Consider the following 26,971-nt stretch of genomic DNA (forward strand, 5'->3'; position numbering starts at 1 on the left):
AAGGGAGTCCACAGACTCCCTTTGGGCTGAGGAAAACCACACCATTATCTGACATCTCATGCTTCTTCATGAGCGTGTCATATAATCTGGAAGTCAGATAACCGAAGTATGAATAATCAAGACTCTTCTGTATATTATTTGCTCTCAAACAGGGACCAAATTCAAGTTAGAAGTGAACATCCTTCAGCTTTTCACTAGATGTAATAAACATCCAAATAAAATTGGGAAAACACACAAACACACACATTATTTCAAGACAGTTAATTCATCCTGACATTCTTTCCCCTTACCTGTGAAGGGCAGGTTTAGACTTAGAAGAAGAAGAAGAAGTAAACACAGGAAGAAGGAACATCAACAATTTAAGATATACAGACAATAACATACTACTAGCGGAAAATATCATAGACTTGGAACAATTACTAAGGAAGGCTGAAGAAGAAAGTGCAATGGCAGGCTTGCTGCTGAACATAAAGAAAACAAAAATAATGACCACAGAGCATCTACAGAAATTCATCATAGATAATGAGGAAATCGAAATGGTTCAAGAGTTTCCATACCTTGGATCAAGCACTGTTCAGAATGAAGACTGCAGTCAAGAAATCAGAAGAAAACTAGGAATGGGAAGGGTAGCCATGAAAGAACTAGACAAAATCTTTTACAAGTGTAAAGATATACAATTGAGCACTAAAGTTAGAATTGTCTAAACCATTGTATTCCCTATTACCACGTATGGATGTGAGAGCTGGACAGTGAAGAAAGTGGATAAGAGTAAAATTAATTTATTTGAGATATGGTGGTGGTGAAGAATCTTGAGGGTACCATGGACAGCCAAGAAGACAAACAAATAGGTCCTTGAATAGATAAAGCATGAACTCTCCCTAGAAACCAAGATGATTAAACTGAGGCTGTCCTATTTCGGCCACATCATGAGAAGGCATCAATCATTGCAAAAGGGCAGCCAGTGGTTGCTAGAAAAGATAGCAGGCAGCAGAAAGAGAGGAAGACTGCATGCCAGATGGATAGACTGAACCAGGGAGGCCATGATCCTGAATTAGCAAGACCTGAGTAGACCAGTGAAAGACAGGGTTTTTTGGAGATATCTCATTCACAGGGTCATCATGAATCAAGGAATACTCGAGGGCAGTTAACAATAACAACATGTGGGCTGGAGAAGCAGGGCTAGGCCCTGGCATCTAGCAACCCATATGTTGAAAGAGTATACTCACTTTGCTCCCTACTGCCAACACCAAAGTTAACTGGATTCTACTAGAGCAAAGTCCATGAAAATGTTAAACTGCAACTTGCCTTCAGATATCTGGATACAGTCCTATTTACGCTTATTCTGAGCCCTAAAACAAAGAGTCAGGACTTTAACACTGCCATCCTTCCCAATTTTTGTAAAACATTAGGCAAAACTGGGGAGGGGAATAAAAAGGAAAAGGAAATTATAGTTTCAAATATAAATTTGATTTGGGTTTTTCTTCCTACATACTTTTAAGTTGTGAGGAAGGTAGGGAAAATGGCTGGTATGGAAACTGAAGTTGGTTGAGATTCTTCACACATTAAGGTCCAGGTGTTTGTGGATTTCAATGGCTTCCCTGTGCATCCTGACATGGTAGTGGTTGGCATGGTCCAGAACTTCTGTGTTTTCAAATAGTATTTTATGCCCAGGATGGTTTGTGGCATGTTGTGCTCCTGCTGATTTTTCTGGCTGGCCCAGTCTGCAGTGTCTCTTGTGTTCCTTGATTCTTGTTTGCACACTGCATTTGGTGGTCCCTATATAGACTTGTCCGCAGCTGCATGGTATGCGGTAAACTCCTGCAGCTGTGAAAACACTGAAGTTCTGGACCATGCCAACCACTACCATGTCAGGATGCACAGAGAAGCCATTGAAATCCACAAACACCTAGACAATTTCAACCGGAAAGAAGAAACCCTTAAAGTGAACAAAATTTGGCTACCAGTCCTGAAGAATATCAAAATAAGGACTCAGCAAATGCAAATGGGAAACCATTCAGAGTCAGGGGCTTTCCCAGCAGATAATGATCACCAATCAGCAGACATTAATCCTTGTTTGCATTAGCCTCCCAGCCTGAGGCCAGCCATCACCACAGAACAATACACATGCAAATCACTCCTGCATTCCCAGGCTCACACAGTATATATACACCCAATTTTTCCAGGCAAAGCATTCTCTGAAGATGCCGGCCACAGATGCTGGCGAAACGTCAGAAAGAAAATCTGCTAGAACATGGCCACATAGCCTGAAAAACCCACAAAAAACTATGGATGCTGGCCATGAAAGCCTTCCACTTTATGGTGTTATCATTATTGCTGTTCTATTATATTTTGCAATTTTACTTTTGCTCTATGCTACTTTGAGAGGTCTTACTGTAAATGGTGGTTTTATTAATTTAATTTTATTTTATTAAATCAATAATATAATATAAACAAAAAATCAGAAAATATATATCTGGGAGAAAGACTCTTATCCATTCTTTATCTTGATACATTATACTGTCATTTGTATTTATTGTCTTGGTTTCTCCTGTACCTCTGGGTGGTTTCACTGATGACATGCTGAATGAGTGTGAGACCTTTGCCATGAAGGTTTTTATCTGACCTTCATTCTCTTATTGCATTTCTAGTTACCAGACTGAAGGCTTCTTCTTCTTTATCCCTGTTTTTAATAGTTATAGTGCTAAGAATTTGGATGTTAACACTATGATTATTGTATATAGTTATGTATAAGACTAGAAATTTTAATTAAAAAAACTGACCCACCAAAAAAGAACCAAGTTATCCAGGGGTCAATATAAGTAATATACTTTAACTGTTATCAAAAAAGGAACCATCCCCTTCTCTGAGTAGAGTGGTGAAAACTGAGAGCTTAGTCCATCCCGAAAGCACCTAAAAGAAGCACCAACCACCTCCACCACCTCACTTTACTCTCTCTGCTGTGGTACTGCTTCTGACCTTTTTGAATGCCTGGGTGAGAAAACTGCAGTGGTGGCTGCTCTTTGGTGTTTCTCCTCAAAGGAGGACTGAGAGGAATTAGGCTTTGAAGAATTTCAAGAAGACATTTGTGTATGTTTGTCAGCTTTTCTGCATTAAAATCAGGTAAAGTTATCACACTGAAGTTGAAGGCTATAATCACTACTAATGCAGTCACTATTTGCTTTGCTTTGCCTTTTCATCTTTTTGACATGTGTGCATTTTCTTAGCCCTGTCCATGCCTGGTCACCTTCTACACACATCATATAACCATGATATACCATAGTTCCCTCCTCATCCATCCAGTCTTATGGATAAGCACAGTTATGTCTGCCAGAATTTTGTACGTTCTTAGGTATCATTTCCTTTTTCTTCACTCTTTATATCCTTTGGTACATGCTCCTAAATTTTACCCTCATCTTATCCACAGGTCATATCAAAATCCATAATTTTGACCCAAAAACCTGCCCTAAACTTATACAACCTATAGTCAAGTAAATATGGGGTATATTTTTTTAAAAAAAAATTAAATCAAATGTGCAAGGTTGGGAATTTGGATACTGGGAAAGTAGCAGAAAGGTGGTGTTGAGGTCAAGAAGTATGATAGGGAAGGAAGGAAATTTGCCCCACTACAGTTAACTAAATTGCAAGCAGTAAAAAAGGTGGAAAAAACTCTGATGTACTTAAGGCATAGTTGGATGTGGGAGCAGAAACAATTGTTACAAGAAAATGAAATCCAGAAGCCCGAAATTAGTAGTAATGTGTCACTTTGAGCAGTACACCCTACAACTATTAGAAACTTTGGGGGAAAAAGTAACAGTAAGAAGGTATTTGTTACCCTAGCACTCAAGATGTGAACTGTTTCTCAAAGCACAGCACAGCAAACCTGTTCCTTCTTCTGCAACTGCAAAATTAAGGTTTCATTTATGGGGTGACACCAAAGATAAACAATATTCTCCAAGACACATGCACTGAACATAGAGGACAAGTCTATCAATGGGTTTTGCTATTACAGTAATATGGGTATTCTAGGGGCAATGTGCCACTAAGTGAAAGAGATGTGGATAGATTTTGACTGTACACCCACTCTATGCTAAATAACTTTCAACACTGTTCCCCAATCCATCCATCTTGCTTTGTTCTCAGTTGTCAGGCTGTTGGTAAATAAGTGGGCTTCAGTGAATGACCACATACAAGTGAGCAATAGCTCTGGACGCTGTTTGTGGAAGAGATAACATGCTGTGTCCACAAACCAGATTTTCATTATATGAGAAGTAATGGGGAGGGAGAGATTTTATTTCTCTTCATTAGCAGTGATCTTACTCTAAATCTCAGCACAGAAAATGTCTTGCCACTAAAGCACTCTTTGCTAAGAAGCCAGTATAGCTAATGAAAGCCTTTTGTTTGTTTGATAGGTTTTGTTAGCCTCTTTTCAATGTTAAGATTTGTGATGTGATTTGGGGAGATGTAATGATTCTTTCCCTCACTGCTGCCTCCCTTACTTGTCCTTTTTATTTCCTCCTTTTATCTCTACCCCGTTGTTCCACATCCCATCATGCCACACAGCACTAGTTAAATAAATCCCCAATTCTGCCTTTTGTGCAATGTTAATCCTTTTATTTCATAAATCTTGTTTAATCCAAAGGGTTTCCTTTCATCTTCTTAACTGTCAGCTGGGTCACTACTGTTTCCTATCAACGGCTCCCACAAATCCTGTATGGAGTTTGCTTTCCTTTCTTTCTATTTTTTTTAATCTTTCAAGTGTTTCTATATCGTCATTATTTTCGACTCTTAATGTCCGCAACCTGCTAAATGGCACGTTACTGTTGTTGTTGTTGTTATTTATTTATTTATGTTCTGCCTTTCTGCTGATATAGAGACTCAAGGCAGCTAACAACAAATTTAAAACAGTAAAGCTCATAAAGGGGGATATAGTCCTTCAAATAACCTGGACTTTTATAGGTTTAAACCAGCACTTTGAATTGTGTCCAGAAATGGACCAGCCAGCAGCCAATGAAGCTGTTGCAACAAAGGACTTGTGTGCTCCCTGTAGCCAACACCAGTTAACAAAATGGCTGCAGGTCTTTGAACCAACTGAAGTTTCTGAGCACTTTTCAAAGGCAGCCCCCCATAGATCACATTACAGTAGTCCAAATGGGATGTATCTACAGCATATACCACCGTGCCCAGATCTGACTTGTCCAGGAACAGGCACAGTTGTTTCACTGGTTTTAACTGTGCTAAAGTGCACATGGTCACTGCTGAAACTTAGATCTCCAGGCTCAGTGCTGAATCCAGAAGTACCCCCAAACTACAAAACTCTGTTTTCAGGGGGAGTGTAACCCCCATCCAACACAGGCTGAATCCCTATCTCCAAATCTGTCCTTTGACTGACCAGGTGCAGCTCTGTCTTGCCTGGATTAAGCTTCAGTTTGTTTGCCCTTACCCCGTCAATTACAGATGTCAGGCACCAGTTTAATACAGGAACAGCTTCCTTGGAATTAGATGGGAAGGAGTGATAGAGCTGGGTGGCATCTGCATACTGGTGACACCTTACTCCAAAACTCCAGGCAACCTTTCCCAGCAGTTTCATGTAGACGTTAAATAGTGCAGGGGACAAACACTGAACCTGAGGGACCTCACAGACCAATGGCCAAGGATTTGAGCAGGAATCCCCCAGCACCACTCTCTGAGAGTGTCCCTCCAAGAACAAATGGGGCCAGTGTAGAACATTAATTCCAAGCCCCATCTCAGAGAGGCAACTCAGAAGGATGCCATAGTTGATGGTATCGAAAGTCACTAACAGTGACACACTCCCTCTGTCCAGGTCATCCACCAAGGCAACCAAAGCTGTTTATTTCCCATAACCAGGCTTGAAACCAGACTGAAATGGTTATTGGCACCTTCCCAAGTATTCTATAGGTCCTCTTATAACTGCCCTCCTCTAACTGTAATTTTTTGCCAAAAGGAACATAAAGCTCCCAAAACAGTTGTTGCATTGAAACAGTGGGGAATTCAACATGTTCGGAAATTGTCAGGTTGTGAAAGACTGTCCTAAAATATGAGGTCTCATCTTACAACCTGTTCAGCCCAGTTTTTCACTGAGCTTGATTCTTCCACTTTCCCCCCACCCTCTACCAACATTTATACTGTTCATCTGCCTTTCAAATGTCTTTTCCAAAAAGAATTATATTAAGAGTTAGTATGAATCCTGTTAATTTCAGCTCAAGGACACTTATCAACTCCAAGTGCTGAGATAAGTGGCTGGTTCCAAAGATCAGCTGGTAATTCAAGGTTGGAGAATTCTTAATGTGCTTCTGAACATCTGCAGAAAATCTGATCTACAATTGAATCACTGCACTCTCTCTGCTCCCCTACTACATACTAAAAGTGTGATCTGCAAAGGTATGCATGTTGTCATCATTTCAGTCAATGGGACTTACTTCTGAGTTGATAAAAAATTAGCTATCTATTTATTGTCTCCAATTTTAATGAATCCCTCCAACTATGTAGAAGGGGTGAATAAAAAGCACAAAAGGGGAAAGCCAAGAAGGAAGGAAAAACTGAGGAGGTTTCATGACACTGGAACTATTAATTTAGAGTTAAAAGATTCATTTACCTAAAGCCATGTCTGCTTTTGGGCACCAGTTTGGGAGTAATAAGAAATACACTGAAGGAGATTCAGTGAAATGTACCTCTGAGTTCAGGACTGGGAGAAAAGTAGGCGGATCATGACCGTGATTAATGTTAACCTGGTTTTGGGATGGAAACCTCACTGTGGATAATCTAGCCAGGAATTAGATGGGACAGCCTATTCTGAATGATGTTGCACTGCATCTGAAGGGTCATGTTTCCACCTAGGGAAGGTTGCTTCTGGAGTTGAAGTCAGGACTATTTTTGTCTTCTTCACCACATTCTGTTTGGATTTTGAATTATTGTAAATGCAGTTAATTCCACTCTGTTTTTTTTTAAAGTTCTTTCCCTTTTGTTCTTAATTCTATTACTGTGATGCTGTTATAAACATTTAAAATTGTAAGTGACATTAGGGGCAGCTCATAAATATTTTTAGAAATAAAATAAATAAAAATATGTTTCTGACTATTTCTTTTTTCCGCCCTTGCCCAGCTGTTGTGATGCCATTTTCACTTTAAAAACAAACGATCCTAAATGTTAGAAACAGGTTCAGGAATTTTGCCTAGACATCCTTGGCTGGGTTCATCAAAAAAGCTGAATCAGGGGAAAGAATGGCAGGATTTTCCTGTGAATAGTACCACTTTGCAGTTAGCTGTGAAAAGCCTTAGTAATTTGCACTGCCTGTTTTTCTCCCCTTCCCATACATCTGGATTGAGCTTCATACAAGAAAAGCTTGAGAAAGTCAAGTGGCCAATCACCCTACTGTGGCAAAAAGAATTTGAAGCAGAACAGGCAAAGATGGTGTTTTGAGTTTCTTCCAAACAAAGGGAGCTTGTAGCTTGATAATGCCTGGGATTTGATGGTGTGTGCATGGCTAAAATATCTGTAGATCCATACTGCTGTGACTTTAAAGTTTTTTTCTGAATTGCCTTTAAAGACACTACATGTTTACCAGTGTTGGGTCTAAAACACTACTTTCCCCAAGTATGTGGAAATGGAACTTCATAGACATCTCTAAGAATATATGGTAATTGCTTCACAAATCTACCTCACACATTTCCCCAGAAATTCTATCTTTATTGGTGAAACTAGAGGTTCCCAAGAATCCTGGCCATAGGTATGACTTTGCATGCACTATTTATCACACAGAAGACTTTGCTGATAGTCTATGCAAAATTAATTCATTGCGGGAGGCCATAACACATCTGCATCCCTTAATCATTAAACATAACACACTGACACAGAAAGTACACACTTTTTGCTAAAAGTTCACAGGGCTGTCCTGGGTCCCAGATGAAAACATAATTGATCTGGTGGTTTGAGTTGTCCAGCTGTGGAAGCATGTAGCAATGAGTATATGTAAAATAATAAATTATAATAAATACTTTATTTATATCCCACTTCTCTGTTAGAAAACAACCGAAGCGGCTTACATATTAAAATTTCCATACAAAATGCAATGCAATGCATTGTTCCCCACTTTCCCCTGAAAAAGAATTAAACATATTATAATTAAAACAATCAATTAAGATTAACAGTTTAAAATTAAATTAAATTAAATTAAGCAAATTGGAAAGGCAGTACACAACACAAGATGGGAAGCTCATTTCGGCTGGGTGTTTCTATTCGGGAAAGGCCTGCTGGAAGAGATCCATCTTGACAGCTTTCTTGAAGCTGTACAGATTTGATGGATCTCCTCTGGCAGGCCATTCCACAATCTAGGAGCGGCGGCAGAAAAGGGCCTCTAGGAGGTAGCAGTCAGTCTAGTTTTTTTAAGCTGCAATAAATTCCCCAAGGATCTGAGTGTGCAGGATGGATTATAGAAAAGGGCAATCCCTTAGATAGGTTGGGCCCAGGCCATGTAGGGCTTTAAAGGTCATAACCAAGACTTTGTACTGCACCCGGAAACTAATAGGCAGCCAGTGGGGTGATTTCAAAATATGTGTGATATGGTCACTCAGATTTTCCAGTGACTAGCCTGGCTGCCATAATTTGTACCCATTGAAGTTTCCGACTAGGCACAAGGGTAGCCCCATATAGAGCGCATTGCAAACGCCAAGTTGTGAGGTTACCAGTGCATGTAGGCCTTGGGCAATCCTCTTCTCTGTAATGAAAGTTGAAGCTGCCTCCAGAAGCCTGCAGTCCCTTAAATCAGTTCATTCTCATCTGGAAAAGAGACACAATTATCATTGGATTCTGAAAGTGTAGCATATAATTAAAGTATGGGTATATGTTTCATAGAATCATAGAATGTTAGAATTTGGAGAGGACACAAGGGCCATCAATCCAACTCCCTGCAATTCAGAAATGAAAAAGTAAAGCACTCCTGAAAGATCCCCATCCAACCTCTGTTTAAAGACTGCCCAAAGAAAGTGTCCATCGCCCTCTGAAGTAGTTTATTCCACCGTTGAACAGTTCTTAGTCAAAATGTTTTTCTTAATGTTTTTAATGAAATCTGTTGATTCATGTTCTAGCCTCTGGAGCAGCAAGAAAAAGGTTTGCTCCATCTTCTACATCTTCTTCAACCCATAAGTGTCTTCGTTTTCAGCAGGAATTCTAAAAAATTTGGATGGATACTTCAAGGAAGTAAGGTTGAAAAAGAGGTATTTCATCATTTTTGTTTGCCTGGCTCTGCACAGGATTTTAACTAGTATCACTATATTAAGTAGTTCACATTACTCTAAAATATTTTCCAAACTAATATATTTGTGGTTTGTGGGGGGCACCTTTTCTCTGTGCAATGACCACAAAACAATTTCCTTCATCTTTTGGTATTCTTGGAAGCTGCGAGGAAAAAACCTGATTTTACTTCTCAGTGTTATTGTTTTTAAAACCTTGTCATCATGTTTACTGACACTTAGCTAAAGCTGGGGCACATAGGTTGTCAATGTGTGCAATACAGTACTTCTCCTGTCTTCAGTATTGCTGTTGTCATTACCTCTTAACCTCCCACTGCACCGATTAAACCATTTGGCATGAAGCCATTTCTTTTTGACTTAGAAAAACCTTTCACTTTTTGAAGTTTAGTTCTATAATAAATCCTAAACCACAGAAGTAATGGCATTTTTAGCTGAGCAAACACTATCAAAGCCAAACAAGAGATGAAACATTCTAGTATTTGAAATCCAGTGCTTGGAAAAATTACTCTTTGGACTACAGCTCCCAGAATCCCCTTTGGCTGGGAGAAGCTCTGGATGTTGTGATCCAACAAGCAACTTTCCCAGGCTCTGTTGCAATATGTTGTAAATGGAATAGCCAACAACTTTTGTGTATTCCTATTCCTAAAATCTGATTTATGTCCATTTATCTTCTGGTGCAGAAAGTGGCTTATTCCATAATAGCCTGGCATGGTCATTAATCAAATCTTCTGATTGTGCAGTTCTTGCCTCCTTTAGCAGTTTCTACCTTTGGCAAGTTCTTCCCTCTGTTATTGCATATGTTGCTGTGGTTGGAAACAAGGACAGTTCCTCTGCCTACATGCCTTTTGGAGGCAGTTTCCTACAAATAAAATCTTTGTTTGCCATCTTCATAAGAACAAAATGAAGTGAGGAGGGAAAACAAATTATGAACAGATACAAAGTATTTTTCCTAACACATGAGACTGCAGCAGAGTACAGGAAGATTATGCCATTAAGGTAAAGATCCTATAACCTTTTAGCACAGTATTAAAATATAACAGTGTCAGTCTGTAGAATCAGTATGTGAGAGAGATCTTGTAGCACCTTTGAGACGAACTGAAAAAAGAAGTTGGCAGCCTGAGCTTTCACAAACTTCAGTCTAGTTGCTTTTGGTGGAGTGGAAGCAGGGATAGGCATATATATGCCATAGGTAGTGTAAACTTTTAGCACAGTGGCACATTGGAGCCAACCACTGTGCAACCAGTTTTGCAACAGGCACAATGGTTTTGCAATCACTCATTAAACAATGATCTCCCCAGCCACCCAAATCTGTGAGCTTCCCTTGCATTACTTTGTTCCATGTGCAACTCCCCAGAATGTGCAACCACTTGCACAACAGTTCTGACTCCAGCATAGTGCCCTAGTAAGATCACAGCCATAATTCTGCATTGGATGCTCTCCTACCCTCTCCATCCTATTCCCTGATACATCTTTTCTGTTTGGTTTTGGTTTTACTTTGGGATATTTACGATAGAACTGGTCATATGAAGTACTAGAGTAGCCTGAGTTAAACATTACTAAGGCTGGATTCAACCCAGTGTCTTTAGTAAATTACACTGTAGCAAATGCATGTTTGGAGAAAGGTAAAGCAATTATTTTCAGTTACTAACCTGAGTTCTACGTGTTTTATAGATTCAAATAAAAACATAAACCAGAGCTCTGTTTCTTTCACAATGCAAATACATTTCAGGCATTCAAAAGTAATTTCATATCTTCCATATAACTTGACACAAAGAGGGAGATGACACAAAGATGTTTCACAAAATAAACAGATTAATATTGTTTTTCTTTCTCCTTTTCTTCTACATAGTTTTGAAGTGGATGGGGGAAGAGAAGCAAAGGTAGCCAAGAAAAAGTGAACACACCCTAAGATAATATTATTTATAAAGATTTGACAACATATCCAAAGAACATGTTTTCAGACAAACTACTCTTTTGTAAGAGTAGTTGTGCAGCATGTTGAGATACCTTAGATGAAAAAAATAATCATAAAGCTATACAGACATACACAGAACAGTTGATTTTTCTTTTCTGCTTTTCACAAATCTATTCATATAAACAAGTGCACAAAGGCGAGGGCCAACGTGTTCATCCACACACAGCCAAGAGAACCTGTTTTCCTTTTTCTTCTCATTTATAACTGAAATACAAGGAACCCCTGTCCCACAAGATGCATCAAGACTTTCTTGGTGCATAGGAACACATCAAACCACATCCTTTCCAGCAAGCTGGAGAACTGATGGCACTGCAGTCATGTGAGATACCAGAGTGGCTTAAATGTTGATTCTATTATATCATAGAATCATAAAGTGGCTTAAATGTTGATTCTCTTGTATCATAGAATGAAAGAGTTGAAACTGACCACAAGGGCCATCCAGTCCAACCCTCTGCCATGCAGGAACACACAAATTACCCACTACAGATGGCCATCCAGCCTCTGTTTAAAGACTTCCAAAGAAGGAGACTCCACCACTCCCCGAGAGAGTATTCCACTGTCAAACAGCCCCTACTGTCAGGAAGGTCTTCCTACTGTTGAGCTAGAATCTCCTTTCCTATAGTTTGCTCTCTGTTCTAGTATCTGGAGTTTATCACATGAAGGAGATTGGGAGTTTATCCCTTAACTATTCAAGAAAAATCATGTAATTACACGAAACAATTTCACATGACATCACACATAATCTGCCATTAAAGTGGTGACAAAGAAACATTAACGCACATCTTTTTACTTTCGGGATTTCAGTGACAATGCATTTTCTATATCACTTTGTGCAATTGCGTGTGATAATCATTTGCGCAATTACTCACAATGTTTGCTTTATTTGCAGGATGCTTTAAATGCGCTGTAATCTCTCTTTAATGATGAAATTAGCCCCAGTGTGATAAACTCCTGTGAAGCAACAGAAAACACCCCATCCTCAATACGACACCTCATCAAATATTTAAACAGGGCTATCATATCATCTCTTAGCCTTCTCTTCTCCAGGTTAAACATATCCAGCTCCCTAAGTTTCTCCTCATAGGACACGGTTTCCAGACCTTTCACTATTTTGGTCACCCTCCTTTGGACATATAAGAAGAGACTGATTTTAGCAGATATAATATGCCCACATTTTTAAAATTTATATTTTCAAAAGAACTCATAAGAGGGCAAACACTCCCAGAACTACAAAGGAGATTACACCTGACTGGGCCAGTCTATTCCACTGCCAAAAAGCTCTTAAGAAGCTTTGGACCCTATCTTGGGAGAAATTCAGAATATAAATTCAATAAATAAAAAACACCAGGAAATGTTTATCCAGAATCTCATTTAATGTATTTTCTTTTTTAAAAACGGTTCAGATCCTTCCCTCAGGAGCAACAGGGGAAAAAAATATCCCATCTTCCATGTGACAGCCCTTCAGATATTTGAAGTTGGCTATCAGATCACTATCAGTCTTCTCTTCACCAGGCTAAACATACTTAACCCAGACAACTTATATTTTGTTTCCAAACCCTTTACCATTTTTGTTGCCCTCTACTTCCAGCCTGTCAATGTTCTTAAACTGTGGTGCCCAGAACTGAACATAATATTCAAGGTGAAGTAGGACCAAAGCAGACTAGAGTGATACTATTACTACCCTTGATCCGAATGCAGTAGAATTAGAATTTTTGCTAACTTTGGCTCCTGTTTAACTTGTGGTCTAATAAATAAAGAACTTTACATTTATGTCTGATTACATTCATTTTGTTAGTTTGGGTTAAATTGCACAATTTGTGATGACATTTTCAGTCCTGATTCTGTCTTTTGAAATATTCAGTACTCCAAACAGTTTGGTGTGATCTGCAGATTTGACAAGTATCTCCCTGCTCTTTCATCCAAGTCATTTATAAATATGTTGAATAACACTGAGCTAGAAAAAGAATGGCTACAATCATTGTTGAGTATTCCGTGAGTCTGGTATATAAACAAACAAATTCATTTAGCTATAGCATTTCATTAATGGATTCAGTTCCATTCTTTCTACTTATTCACTGAGACATGTTTTGGACTAGAAGCAATTCCAGTGCATATAAAATATTCAGTGTAGCTTAATGTATGTGATTTTAAATGGGTGGGGTATGTGTGTTGGTCTGATCTTTTTAAAAAAAGAAAAGGAACCCCAGGCCCAGCTCAGGGTCATACATTTTGCACGGAGGTGGGGAAGACTCAACTTAGAAAAGAAATGAGGTTTTTTGGATTTACAGCTAACGGAATCCTCATACAACTTGGCCAATGGTCTGGGAAAAGTACATTTTCCAGGATGAATCTTTTCTCTGTGTTATTTTTTCCCCCAGAATCTAGCTGGGGAATCTGGGAGCTGTAATGCCATAAGTAACTTCTTAACCAAGTCTGTGAACACTCCTGTCAGAAATGCTGGAATAGTACTGCCAGTTGGAGACAATACAGATCTAGAAGGATAGATGTGTAGGCGATCTAATAAGGAATGATATTAAGAAGGGCAGATTTAAATATTATTTAATGTACTTAATATTCTATGGAATGCATAACAGTTAAGTAAGCTAAATTGAATGTTTCTTATAGATTCTCCTGATATTTCTGATTACAAAACAAAAGCCAAAGTAGTATAATGATACAAGTATTGTTTATTACACAGTGATAGCTGAGATCAGTTGAAGTGAGAAAACCATGTGGCTAACTGTACATCACAATCCAATACATGCAAACGTGTGGGTTTTTTATTGTCGGGTTATGGGCTTTCACTTTGTATTGTCTTTTGATGTTAAATTTTGTAAACCGCTATGATCTTTAAGGAATAGCGGTCTAGAAATAAACTTTCATTCATTCATTCATTTATTAAAAAGAAAGGCAACACTGGGAGAGAAAAATTTAGGGTACACAAGCGGCAGGGGAAGAAGGATAATTAACACTTTCCTTAGTTTAAGAAAAACACTGATAAAGCACATTTGTCATAGTCATATAACTGTTATGCCTTCAGCTACAAACCATTCCACGTGTTAAATGTGATGACCAGGATATAAGGCCACAATATTAGTCCCATTCCATCACCTGCCTGGGTAGCCAGACACACATGCAAGCTGAAGAGGAACTCCTTTGCATGAGCTTCAATGTACTGGTATGGAAGGAGGTCAGGATCAACAGTCCTGCCTCCTGTCCCCTTTATCAAGACCTTACCCTTCACTGAAATAACATGTGAAGGGGTTTTATGTGCCTTGAGAACCAGGCTGAAAGATGTAACAACTTCAGGCAGCACAGTTGGGGGGAGAAGCAAGGTGGTAGACAATGCTGCCCATCACCAGTGTTGAAGAAAATTTCAGCTACTAGTCTGGTCAGCTTTTGTACATTGAATGAGATGGAGCATCATCTTGTTGTTCATCTCGGACACTAAAATAACCTGTACCAGTCCCAAATAATACGTAAACTGGCCCAAAGCATTTTCACATTTTATATATTGCCAAGATGCGTTCAAACAAAATCATGGCATATGAGACAGATAGAGTCACAGTGTGTTTCGCATGAAAGCATCCGGGGTGGAGTGGAATTTGTTTCTCAGAGAGACAGAGAAAAAAGTATAATTATTAAACGACTCTATTCAGAGCATTCCATCATTCCTCTTAACTGTCATAATCGCTTACATCTGACATTTTAATGCAAGCGAAATAACCCAAAGCAGTCACTTGAGTACAATCCTGTAAATGAGATGGTTTTTTAAAATGTGTTTGTAATGATCTTCTGGGTTCTGCTCAGTTTGTTGATCTCAGACCTGGGAATCATGCACCACATTCTTCTACTAGGATGGAATACAATTTCATTCACTGTGTGTGTGTGTGTTTTTTTTTTTTTTGGGGGGGGGGGAGGGGAGGATCAACTAAGAATGCTTTTTGTCTATAGTTTATTCCCTTTCCGCCTCCACTTTGGATTTCTCAAGTTTTGGCCAAGTCCAGTGGCAACCATCCGAAGACACTGTATCTATTTTTTAACTTCAGAGTTACTTCACTTTGTTGCTGTTCTTAGGGTTGTCATGTTAAACTTTACCATTGTTCTATAGGGATACTTTTCATCAATTGTATGAATGCATACTCATATAGCGATTAAGGAGAGTAATGCCTCTATGATCTATATTTTGCAGAGGGAAAATATGTACCATAATTGTATATCCATCTTTTCACTTCATGTGTAATCACTGAAACAGAGGAAACTAACTCACTAAATTTCTTTCCAACTGTTCAAATCATGAATTCAGCTTTACCAGACGCAGTGTTGTAGAACCAATATTTCATACCTGCCAGTGGATTCAATTCCCAACTCAGCTGTGGACATTCAAATAGCTTTCAATAAATCCCTATTTATTCGTTGCTCCATGCACATGGGAATGGCTTATATTCATGAAGCAAACACTTATCTCTTTTGAGTTATAGACTGCAAGTCTCCATTCATAAATAAGAAATGATTGAAGGATTTAAAGTGCACAATAATAGGGGACTTCTCCTCACTAGAGAGACAATTAGGCCTGTTACACACTGCCAAAATAAAGCTGCTTCGGGTCTCTTTGGAGGTATGCTATTTAAACGATGCATGGGTCCTAAGAGTCTGGAGGTTGCGCCAAAGCCACACTCCAGTCCTAAGCACTGGAGTGCAGCTTTGGTGCAGCTTCCGGATTCTTCGGATGCATGCATCATTTAAACAGCATACCTCCAAAGAGACCCGAAGCAGCTTTATTTTGGCAGTCTGTAACAGGCCTTAGTGTATTCTACCAACTCCCTCATTTGCAATAAATACCAGTAAGGCTCTTTGCACAAAGCAAAGCTGAAGAATGAATAAATTCCACTTCTGAGTAAATTGAGTGAGATTATTTATCAATAAGATTAATAAAGAAGATCCTTTGCTACAGTGTAGGACATTACATTTGTTAACTCCTGCTGAGCACATACATCATATACGAGCAAGCACAGAAGTTAGTGCATGGAAGAATTTTCTGTTATCTGCAGTTCAAAAAAACAGAGTATTTTACAAACACCAGCCTTCTAAAAGGCTACAAAAAATAGAGAATGTTCACAAACAGGGCTATCTGATTGTTTTTAATAGCTACATATTATCAGTGATAAACCTACTGATATGAACTCTAGAGTTACACTCACACCAACCTGTACTTCTGCAAAGACATACATGGAGCCAGCCTGATCTAGTGGTTCGAATATTGGTCTCCTTTGGGAGACCAGGCTAGAATTCCTATTCAGCCATGGAAACCCACTGGATCACAATCTCTAGCTCTCTAACAGAAGGCAATGGCAAACCTTCCCTGAATAAATTTTGCTAAAAAAACACACACACACACACGAGAGGGTTGCCACAAATCAGAAACAATAAGAAAGGAACATAATGACAATAACAAAAAAGGGCATATAGGATCCTATGAAAAAATAGTATATCAAATGTGTACATATGCATGGACATAGGTCTCTTCACCCAACCTGTGAATACTGGGGGCAGAGTGAGACTGTGCAATATCACCTCATAGCAGGGATGTAGCCAAGGGGGGGGGGGTTCTTGGGGTCCAGACCCCCCCTTCCATTAGAAAAATGAATGGTGTGTGCTGCTGCACTGCTGCGCCCAAGCCCCATTATAATGGTGGCACTTAGTCTGGACACCCCCCCATTCCTAAAATCCTGGCTACATCCCTGCTCATAGCCTCATATGTGTTCATTCATTCAGCATGCACCAAGGTTGAAATTCTACCACTTGGCTTCAACTTACTTCATCTTTCTGATATCTCTGTGTGTGTGTGTTTGTGTTTGTGTGTGTATTTGTGATGACAGCAAAATGATAGGAAAGGTCTTTGGCTGTATCACAAGAAGACATAACTCAATAGAAAAGACAATAATGCATGGTAAGCTAGAAGGCAGTAGGAAAAGAGGAAGACTGCATTCCAGATGGATAGACTCAATCAAGGAAGCCATGGCCCTGAGTCTGCAAGATCTGAGCAGGACTGTTGAGGATAGGGTGCCTTGAAGGTCTCTCATTCATAGAGTTGCAGTAAGTTAATGTCAGTAACAACAATTACAATTGGCTGGAAATGAACTCAACAAACCAAAATTCTGGAAGTTATTATTTGGACTACAATCCCTAGTCACTATGGCTAGTGGGCATGGCAACTGAGGGATGTAATCCAAAGTAACTTTACCAACTGAAGAACCAAAAAAAATCCTGATAAAAACTTGCAAGTTGTTCCTAAAACTTCTGTTAGGAAGAAAAAATTTAAGACTAAAATCTTTTGGCCGCCTTCTAATTCTGCAAGCATCAATGTCTTAGGAAATCTCCTGCACCATTTCGTGTTCCTCACAGAATAGGGGGTTCTGTCCAGGTGTAGTATCAGTTAAGCATCTATGTGATTTTTTAAAAATTCTGAATGCTTGGGTGATGGAACCAAAAGCAGAATCTTGCAGTTGCATCACTTCGTCTGAAAAATGCATTAGCATTCTTTGCTAAAGGTTGGAAAATCATTTGAATGATATTTTTCCTAATTTATTTGTCATATTTGGATTCCACAGTGCCTTGCACTATGTATTCACACACACACTTTGGCCTTTTCTACATTTTGTTGTGTAACTGAAATGGGTTTAATTAATGTTGGCATGATTTGATGTACACAAGATACTCAACACTGTCACAGTGCAAAATATTTTTATTGAAATGCAAAGTTTAAGTAAACAGCAACAAACTCACACTTGCTGGCTGCATAAGTATGCACCCCCTTTGCTGTGCCTAAATAAGATCTAATGTAACTCATTGCCTCCAGGAGTCATATGAGAGTTGAGTGGAATTTGACTGTGTACATTTCCAGTGTCGTATGATCTCACACTCATTATATCTGTATCTAGAAGGCCTTTGGAAGCACATCAATACAAACAGCATCATGAAACTCAAGAAGCTATTTTTAAAAAAAATCCAGGATAAACTAGTGCAGAAGCATCTAACAAAAAAATAAATAAAAACCCCAAACTGTGAACATTTCCCTGATCACCATTAAATTTATTATTACAAAAACCTTAAACATACAGCCAAAATAAGACTGGAGTAGTTTAAAAGCATGAACCTGAATATCTTAGAATGCTCCAGCCAAAGCCCTGACTTCAGTGCAATTGATAATCTGTGGCAACACTTGAGAGTGAATTTTCACTATCAGTCCTAATCCAAAACCAGCAGAATGAAACCTGCATTGTTTAAAATCTTGTTACCTGCCTTAAGTCCCATTATTGGGGGATATACATGAAAATAATGATGATGATGATGATGATGATGATGATGATGATGATGATGATGATGATAGGAAGGATCTAATTAGGGGAATTTTAATTAGCTCAAATATAGCTGAGAGGTGGTCCTAACAACACCATGTACCGGAATCAGGTCCCAATAGTGTATACCAGAGGTCGCCAGCAAGCCCCAAGAGAAAGAGATGCTGATACCAACTAGGTCCAATTAAAAGGGTGACGTTTATTGAAGCACAGGGGAAAACACACAGCAAAAGAGGGAACATACACAGACAAACACATTCAATGCTACAACAAGGGATGGGTAAATTCGGGAGATAGGTTTGAGAAAGAGAGGCACCACTAGGGAATACTACCTTAGAAGTCTTCTCCAGGAAGCCTGATGAAGCTTGGGTGGACAGTGAATCACGGCCGCAGGAGCGGGGGAAGAGGGCCAGGGAGCTAGGATCAGAGTTCAAACTGATGTGGACCAGCTTGCAACACTAGCACTAGCACAAGGAGGGTCCGAAAACCCAGGGTTCTTATAAGGGAGAACATATCCAGAGGCTATGGATATTTGCTAGACAAAGGTATTGATTGCTTTCGCTTTGTTAAGCCAAGAGCAAGTAATGTATTGCACAATGCATTTAGGTCTGGACACAATTCGGAGGGGCATCCGACTTGATTACTAAGCCGTTAAGCTGATCACTGGCTCATCAGGTGAGAAGCCAAGTCTATTGTCTTACTTGGGCAAGCAGTGGCGATTCTGGTTTGGCAACTCCCAAACTTCCTATGGAAAATTTCCAATTCCATCTCCTTCTAGGGCTCTGCTTCTGCAAGGTGAACTGCCTACGTGGTCTCCTCGCCTTGAGGTTAATGGCAGGTCCTTTCTGGGGTCAGTCAGGGGTCATAGCACAGACCGCATGAACCCAAAATTTTATTAAAACCAAACTTGGTAACAATGGCCTGTTAGAGACTGCCAAAAAAAAAGCTGCTTTGGGTCTCTTTGGAGGTATGCTGTTTAAATGATGCATGCATCAGAAGAATCCGGAAACTGCACCAAAGCTGCACTCCAGTGCTTAGGAATGGTGTGGGGCTTTGGCGCGACCTCCGGACTCTTAGGACCCATGCATCATTTAAATAGCATACCTCCAAAGAGACCCGAAGCAGCTTTATTTTGGCAGTCTGTAACAGGCCAATATGCCCAAAAAGAATGAACAAAAATTTCAGGATCCAGATGTGCAAAGCTGATAGAGATTTTACTCAGGAAGACGTGCAACTGGAAAGGTGCTTCTACCAAGTACAGTATTGATTCAGGGGATGATTTTTTTTTTATTTTTATTTTTTTTTTTTTTTTTGGTAACCAACAAGTACCAGTTTACTTTTGCTTACTTAAGTTTTGTAACATAGCAAAAGTCAAAGAGTGGGTAGATTCCCCTGCAAACCACTATACTTCTTCTGATTTCAAATTGTGAGGATGGATTTTCACGTTCCAAATTGTCACTCTTTTTAAAGAATACTTCAGTCTGTCAAAGCCGAAAAGAGGTTGATATGTGGCAGCCAGCATTCTGTAGTGGTTTGACTGTTGGACTATGATCATGGAGAGCAGGATTCAAACCCTATTCAGTCATGAAACCCCCTGGGTGACCTTGGGCGAGTCACATTCTCTCAGCCTCAGAGGACAGCAATGGCAAATCCCTTCTGAAGAAAACCTTGTGATAAGTTCACCCTAGGGTCATCGGAAACAACTTGAAGGCATACAATGACAGATACATTCATGTTAGTAGCCTCCAAAGGTGACTTGATAACAAGTAACTTACCACTTAATGATGAATGCTTCCAAAAAACGCATGGCAGATGCTTATCTATTAACATGAAATATATTTCTCTGCACATTGCTTTTGTACATAAATTGTTTTTGTTCATAGATTTTTTTTCACACTATTGTGGGTAAGCATGCCTGAAAATATCAAATGTTGGGAGCAGAGTGAAGGGAGGGTGGTTCTACCATAACCTTTTAAGTCTGATCTTATCATGTCTTTGTTCCAGCTCTGTTCATAACAAATACAGAGCTTGGAGAAATCAGTTTTTGAACTACAACTCTCATAATCCTCCAGTCAATTTGCCTAGGCCAATTGAGCTGGGGGATTCTGGGCACTACAGTAAAAAAAAGTCATTTTCACAAGCTATGGCTAAATAGTGGGTAAGAAGCAAAAAAAAAAGTATAAGAGGCCCTGTCATTGTACAATTTTGCTGTAAGAGAATACAAACCAGTTATGAGGTCTCAGTCTTGACATCAGCCCAGCAGTGGAATCAGCCACATCATCACTCACTGGAAATTTACTTTAGTAAAAATGAAAAGGAGAAAGAGCTGTACCACCTTTTTGATGGTGAATTGCTCATTGATTCAGTGTGAAATTCCATATAACAACCTCTATCTCCTGGAACAACCTTATTCAGACTAAAGTTGGACAGAAAATGCCTATTTTGTGCTGCACAGATATATCTTTTTTTTATTCAGCATCAAGTTGATTCCACTTTCCATCAGATAACTGGGCAATAATTCTAGGTGTAATATTAGTGGATTTCTTTTGAGGATTAATTTAAATAAGTATCCTCTGCCATATTCTCCCTTCTTTCCCCTAAATTGAGATTCAGGTTCCTGCCACACTCTACAGTTACAGTGCTATCAGTCCACTTTAACTGCCATGGCAGTATCCTACAGCATCCTGGTATTTGCAATTTAGGGAGAGGCATTTAGAATTCTCAGCCAGAATAAACCCAAGAATTCCACAGAATGTTTCCATCATAGCTAGAAAAAAATGTTGCTGTTGTATTCCTCCAAGTCATTTTTGACTTATAGTGACCCAAAGGTGAACTCATAGGAGTTTCTTGGCAGGTTTCTTCAGAGGGGGGTTGGCATGGCCAAGAGTGACTTGCCCCAGGTCACCCAGTGGTTTCCATGGCCAAGCCAGGATTTGAACCCTGATCTCCAGAGTTGCACTCAAACCATTAAACCACACTGTGTATAGTGTGTGTGTGTGTGTGTATCATGATAAAATAGAATGTGGCATGATGACTGTGGTGGTGTAAAAGGGAACGTAGTGGTGAGGGTAGCATCTGCAGTGCAGAAAATAATGCAGTTTGACACCACTTTAACTACCAGGGCTCAAGACTATGGAATTCTGAGATTTGTAGTTTTGTGAGATATTTAGCCTTTTCTGTCACAGAACCCTGGTTCCACAACAAACTACACATCCCAGGATTCGATACCATTGAGCCATGGCAGTTAAAGTGGCATCAAACTGCATTATTTCTCCAGCACAGATGCAGGCTAAGCCCTCCTGCAGAGCTCACTAGAATAAGTCAAGACTAGACTGGTACTCAAACAAGGGCTTTTGGGTGGCAGAGTGGAAGAACTCTTATTTGGAGTGAGAATGCCCTAATTTTGCCCATCCACCCCAGCTGTACCCCTGCTGGGTGTTCTACATTAATAGGCACTTGCTCTTCCAGGTTTCAGGAAAGATCGTTCCCTTTCTTGGCAGCTGCTGGAAATCAAATTTAGAACCTTTTCCATGCAAATTGTGGATTTTTCATGCAAAGCATTACTTTTTATCTCAAGTCCTTGGGAGCTACTACTGAAAAGAGGGACCACAACTATTAAAATTAAAATAAAAGGTCCCCCCACCCGTATATGCTCCTAATATGCTTGTAGATACAATAAAACTGCTGTGTTTTTGAGGATGACTTCACAAAGCCAGTCACATGGAATCAAAATTACTTTCAGGTGGGTAATAATTTACATTAGAGATATTTAAAGTGCAATTCCCAAATAAGTAGTTAATAAGATAATTATATATATTCCTATAATTTAAACAACTGCTTTAATTTATTTAACTTAGTCCAGTTCATAATCTTCATTATATATTATAATTTGGATAGGGTATGCAGTTGGCAGAAGAAATGATTAACAACAATTAGGGCTTGTACATGCAGGCTTTACTCAGGAAGAGCAATTGGCTGTAGCCAATGTGATGCAGTGGTTTGAGCATTGGACTACTAGTCTGGAGATCAGGGTTCAATTTCACAGTCATAATGGAAATCCACTGGGTAACCTTGGGCACGTCACACATTCTCAGCCCCAGAAAACCCCATGAGAGGCTTGCCTTAGGGTCACCATAAATGGGAAATGACTTGAAGGCGCTCCACCTCCAGCTCAACCACTACAAAATAGCCAGCTGTGGTGGTTGCTTTTCACACAATGTTACCATACGTCTGTTAGACTCCAAGTTTTGTTTCTTATTTTCCCTGACCAAAAATAGGAATGCTCTGGATTTTCTGCATGGGCATAAATGATCCAGTTTGGATTTATCCCACTCTTGTGGTCAACTACTACTGCTGAACGTGCTCTGAATTGGGCCAGTAAAAATGTCCCTAGAACCCTTCTCAATTTATTGTTGAGGGATTGCTATCCACAAGAGCAGTGGTGACACTAGTGTTGATGTCAACTGGTGTGATAACTCATAGTATCGCCAGCATGGACTGAAAAGAACTGTTGGCTGGCAGTAGCAGTGGCAGCAGCAGACTATCCCATTCTCCTTTCCCTCCCACTGCCTTGCCCACTCACCCGCCCAGACCCAAAAAGAGTCTGACTCAGCAACTGGCTGTGTAGGAGAGTGAGGCAGCAAAAGGAAAGGGAGTACCAAGGTCCGAGCCATGAGCAGCCAAGATTCCAAGGCTGCTGGGGCCAGGACAGTGGGTGGTGAACTTAGGCACTATACACACTGGTCATTAAGACTGGCATGGGGGCAGAGTGGGGGAGTAGCGTCCGCACGATGCATGCCCCTACTCCACCCCCTGGGTGCCGTGATGCCATGCACCACTCCACATGGCATGCAGTGTCATGGTGCTCCTCCTGCACTGCATCCATATAATGCAGCACCGAAGGAGCCCTGTATAGCTGTGCTGCCGTAGCCATTGCATCCTTTCCTGGGCACAAAAAGGAGCCATTTTCCAGGGAACAAAAAGAAGTTGCAACTTGGAAAGGCTGTGGGGGGGGGGGCGTGGTGTGCGGTTCCCATGGCCCTGATCCAGCTGAAGAAGGGGTGGCTGTTTGTACAGCCCCTTAGAGAGTCTAATGGGCCAAAGGCAGGAAACAGACGAAGATCTAAGCACAAGAAGGCAGAGTTCCAAGAGTTCAATGGGCCAGAGGCAAGAGGCAGAATCAGGGTGCAGATCAGGACTAAATACAGCCCAGGGATTCACTGAACCAGAAGCAAGAGGCAGAGTCTTGAGAGAGACAGACCAAGGTCTAAACTCAGCAAGGCTAGCAGGACAAGGCAAAATACAGCCAGAGCAGCTACAGGCAGCACAGAAGATTGTGGTGCTGTGGTGAGGATTGAGAGGTCAATGAAGCCCTTAAATGGCTGTTTCACCAGCTGCTCCAGCTGCATGAGTAGACTGGCTGTGCCTGTTGGCACCTAGAAAACCTTTCCCCCAAATATCCCATTGCATCCTCGGGGAAGAATTGGCACCATTTTCATTTTACTTCCCTTAGGTTCATAGGAGGTTTTATCCAAATTGGGAAGACTCTATCCAGTCCTGGTCTTTCTGAGGAAAAATAACCAAAGAGCTTAAAACAAATGGTGGGGGTAATGGGGGAGAGAAGATGACTAATCTCACTCCCTAGCTGTTGTGATTGGCTGTTTGGAAGCAAAAATGAGTTGTGTGTATGTTCAGGACATAGGGGGTTGGGGACATGTGTGGCCCTCTGAAATCTGCAAGGACACATGCAGCCCCCAAAGCTCTGGATGTTTCCCCCTTTACCGTTAGAATTACAGGACTTATGTGATACCAAGGAAAGCTGGGCAAAGTGTCAATGACAACACACATTACAGCTGCGTAAACTCCTTTAGCCTAGCAACAAGGCCAATTAGTATTTAAATTGGGGAAATTCCAGGAAGGCAAACCAGACTGGCAGCAGAATCTACAAACTTAAGCCATGGTGTAGTACAACAGATAAAAATGCCTGTAATACAGACTAGCTCTGCTGATTTTCCACACTGGAGCTGAGGCTTTTTAAAATGAAAGCCAGCATGTCAATTCTGCAACCCGTTGGCTGCTAGCCCATGGTGAGTTTGCTGGAAAGAAGCAGTTGTAGCCAATGGGCACAAATGAAGTAAGTGTGTGTGTGTGTGTGTGTGTGTGTGCCTTCAATTTGCCTCTCGATTTATAGCATCCCCATAAAATTCATATTAAAAACCTGCTGAATCAAAGTTTTTGCCTTTAAAAGGAAGGCAGGGACTGGGACAGCCTAGCCTCCTGCAGAAGGGAATTCCAGAGGGTAGGAGCAGCCACTGAGAAGGCTCTCAAACTTGCATCAGTTTGAGTTGGTCAGTACCGATGATGTGGACAAGATCCTTGGAAGCGTTCGGAAGACAACCTGCTCCCTCGATCCCTGTCCCTCATGGCTAGCGGCTCAGGGGGGACCGGTAGTAACTTCGCTGTTACACCGGATCATAAATACATCTCTGAGGGATGGGCAATTTCCATCCAGCTTGAAATTGGCCACTGTAAAACCGCTGCTAAAAAAGCCCTCCCTCGACCCCCTGATGCATAATAAGTATCACTATTGCCATTTTTGGGGAAGGTGATCGAGAGGGCGGTTGCAATCCAGCTTCAATCGATCTTGGATGAAACGGATTATCTGGACCCATTTCAAACCGGCTTTTGGGCGGGTTACGGGGTTGAGACGGCCATGGTCGCCTTGGTCGATGATCTCCGTCTGGGCATCGACAGGGGAAGCGTGTCCCTGTTGGTGCTCTTGGACATCTCAGCGGCTTTCGATGCCATAGACCATGGTATCCTTCTGGAGCGCCTAGCAGAGGTGGGAATTGGGGGCACTGCGCTCCAGTGGTTCCGGTCCTACCTCTCTGGGAGGTTCCAGATGGTGCAGCTGGGAGACGTGTGCTCCGATAAGAGGGCCCTTACATCTGGGGTCCCTCAAAGAGCCATTCTGTCTCCCATGCTTTTCAACATTTACATGAAACCACTGGGAGAGATCATCCGGAGACATGGGGCGCGGGGTTATCAGTACACTGATGACACCCAAATAGTTTTCTCTATGTCTCCGACTGATGCAGTGACTGAGAATGGCGTCCCTCCTCTCGTGGCCTGTCTGGAGTCGGTAATGGGCTGGATGAGGGAAAACCGACTCAGTCTGAATCCAGAGAAAACGGAGGTACTTGTGATAGGTTCCCCCAGTCCAGGAATGGCGGTGATTCCACCTGTCCTGAACGGGATCACGCTTCCTGTGAAGGACTCCGTGCGCAGTCTGGGGGTGCTTCTTGATTTGTCGCTTCACCTTACAGCTCAGGTGGATGCAATGGTCAAGAGCACCTGTTATCAGCTTCGGCTTATTCGCCAGCTGCGCCCATACCTGGCCCAGAGGGACCTTGAAACGGTAGTACACACTCTGGTAACCTCTCGATTGGATTTCTGCAACGCGCTCTACATGGGGCAACCCTTGTACCACACCTGGAAGCTACAGATGGTACAGAATATGGCAGCCAGACTGGTCACTGGCACTTCCAGGGCCAGTCATATTACACCTGTACTTAAATATCTACATTGGCTGCCCATTCGCTTCCGGGCACAATACAAGGTGTTAGTGATAACCTATAAAGCCCTACATGGCTTGGGCCCAGGATACCTGGAGGACCGCCTCTCCCCATACATTCCGCCCCGCACCCTCAGAACATCTGGGCAGCAACTACTGAGGGTCCCAGGGGCTAGACTAGCCTCCACAGCAAGGAGGTCATATACCATCGTCGCCCCGGCCCTCTGGAATACGCTGCCCATAGAGCTCCGCTCAGCCACCTCCCTGGCATAGTTCAGGAGGGAGCTAAAAACCTTCCTGTTCCGGCTAGCATTCCCTGAATCAAGCTCCAGCTAGTCTTCCCCCCCACCCTTCGACAGCGATGGTAGCTGGTTGGTGGGGTTTTAATATTGGTTTTAATATTGTTGTTTGATATATGTATATGTATTTTTATTGTAAGGAAATCTGTTGTTCACCGCCCTGATCATTGGAAGGGCGGTATACAAATAAAATTTTTATTATTTATTTATTATCTTCACCAAACAAGCCCGCGATGGTGGTGGGAGAAAGCCTCTCTCTAAAAATCTTAAGAGTCCTTGAAAGTTCATTATGGGGATACAGGGTTTTTCAGATAGTTCACAACCCAATTGTCTAGACTGAAGGTTTGTAGGCTTATGCATAACAGAATACAGTGGGACCTTGATATCCAGTATCTCCCATGGATACCAAAATCTGTGGACACTCAAGTCCCATTAAATAAAATGGCATAGTGAAATGGTGTCCGTTATTTATAATGGCAAAATCAAGGTTTCTTTTTGGA

This window comes from Sceloporus occidentalis, unplaced genomic scaffold (assembly GCF_023333645.1).
Source record: "Sceloporus occidentalis isolate IW3139 unplaced genomic scaffold, rSceOcc1.0.p SCAF_3, whole genome shotgun sequence".
NCBI classification, from domain to species: Eukaryota; Metazoa; Chordata; class Lepidosauria; order Squamata; family Phrynosomatidae; genus Sceloporus; species Sceloporus occidentalis.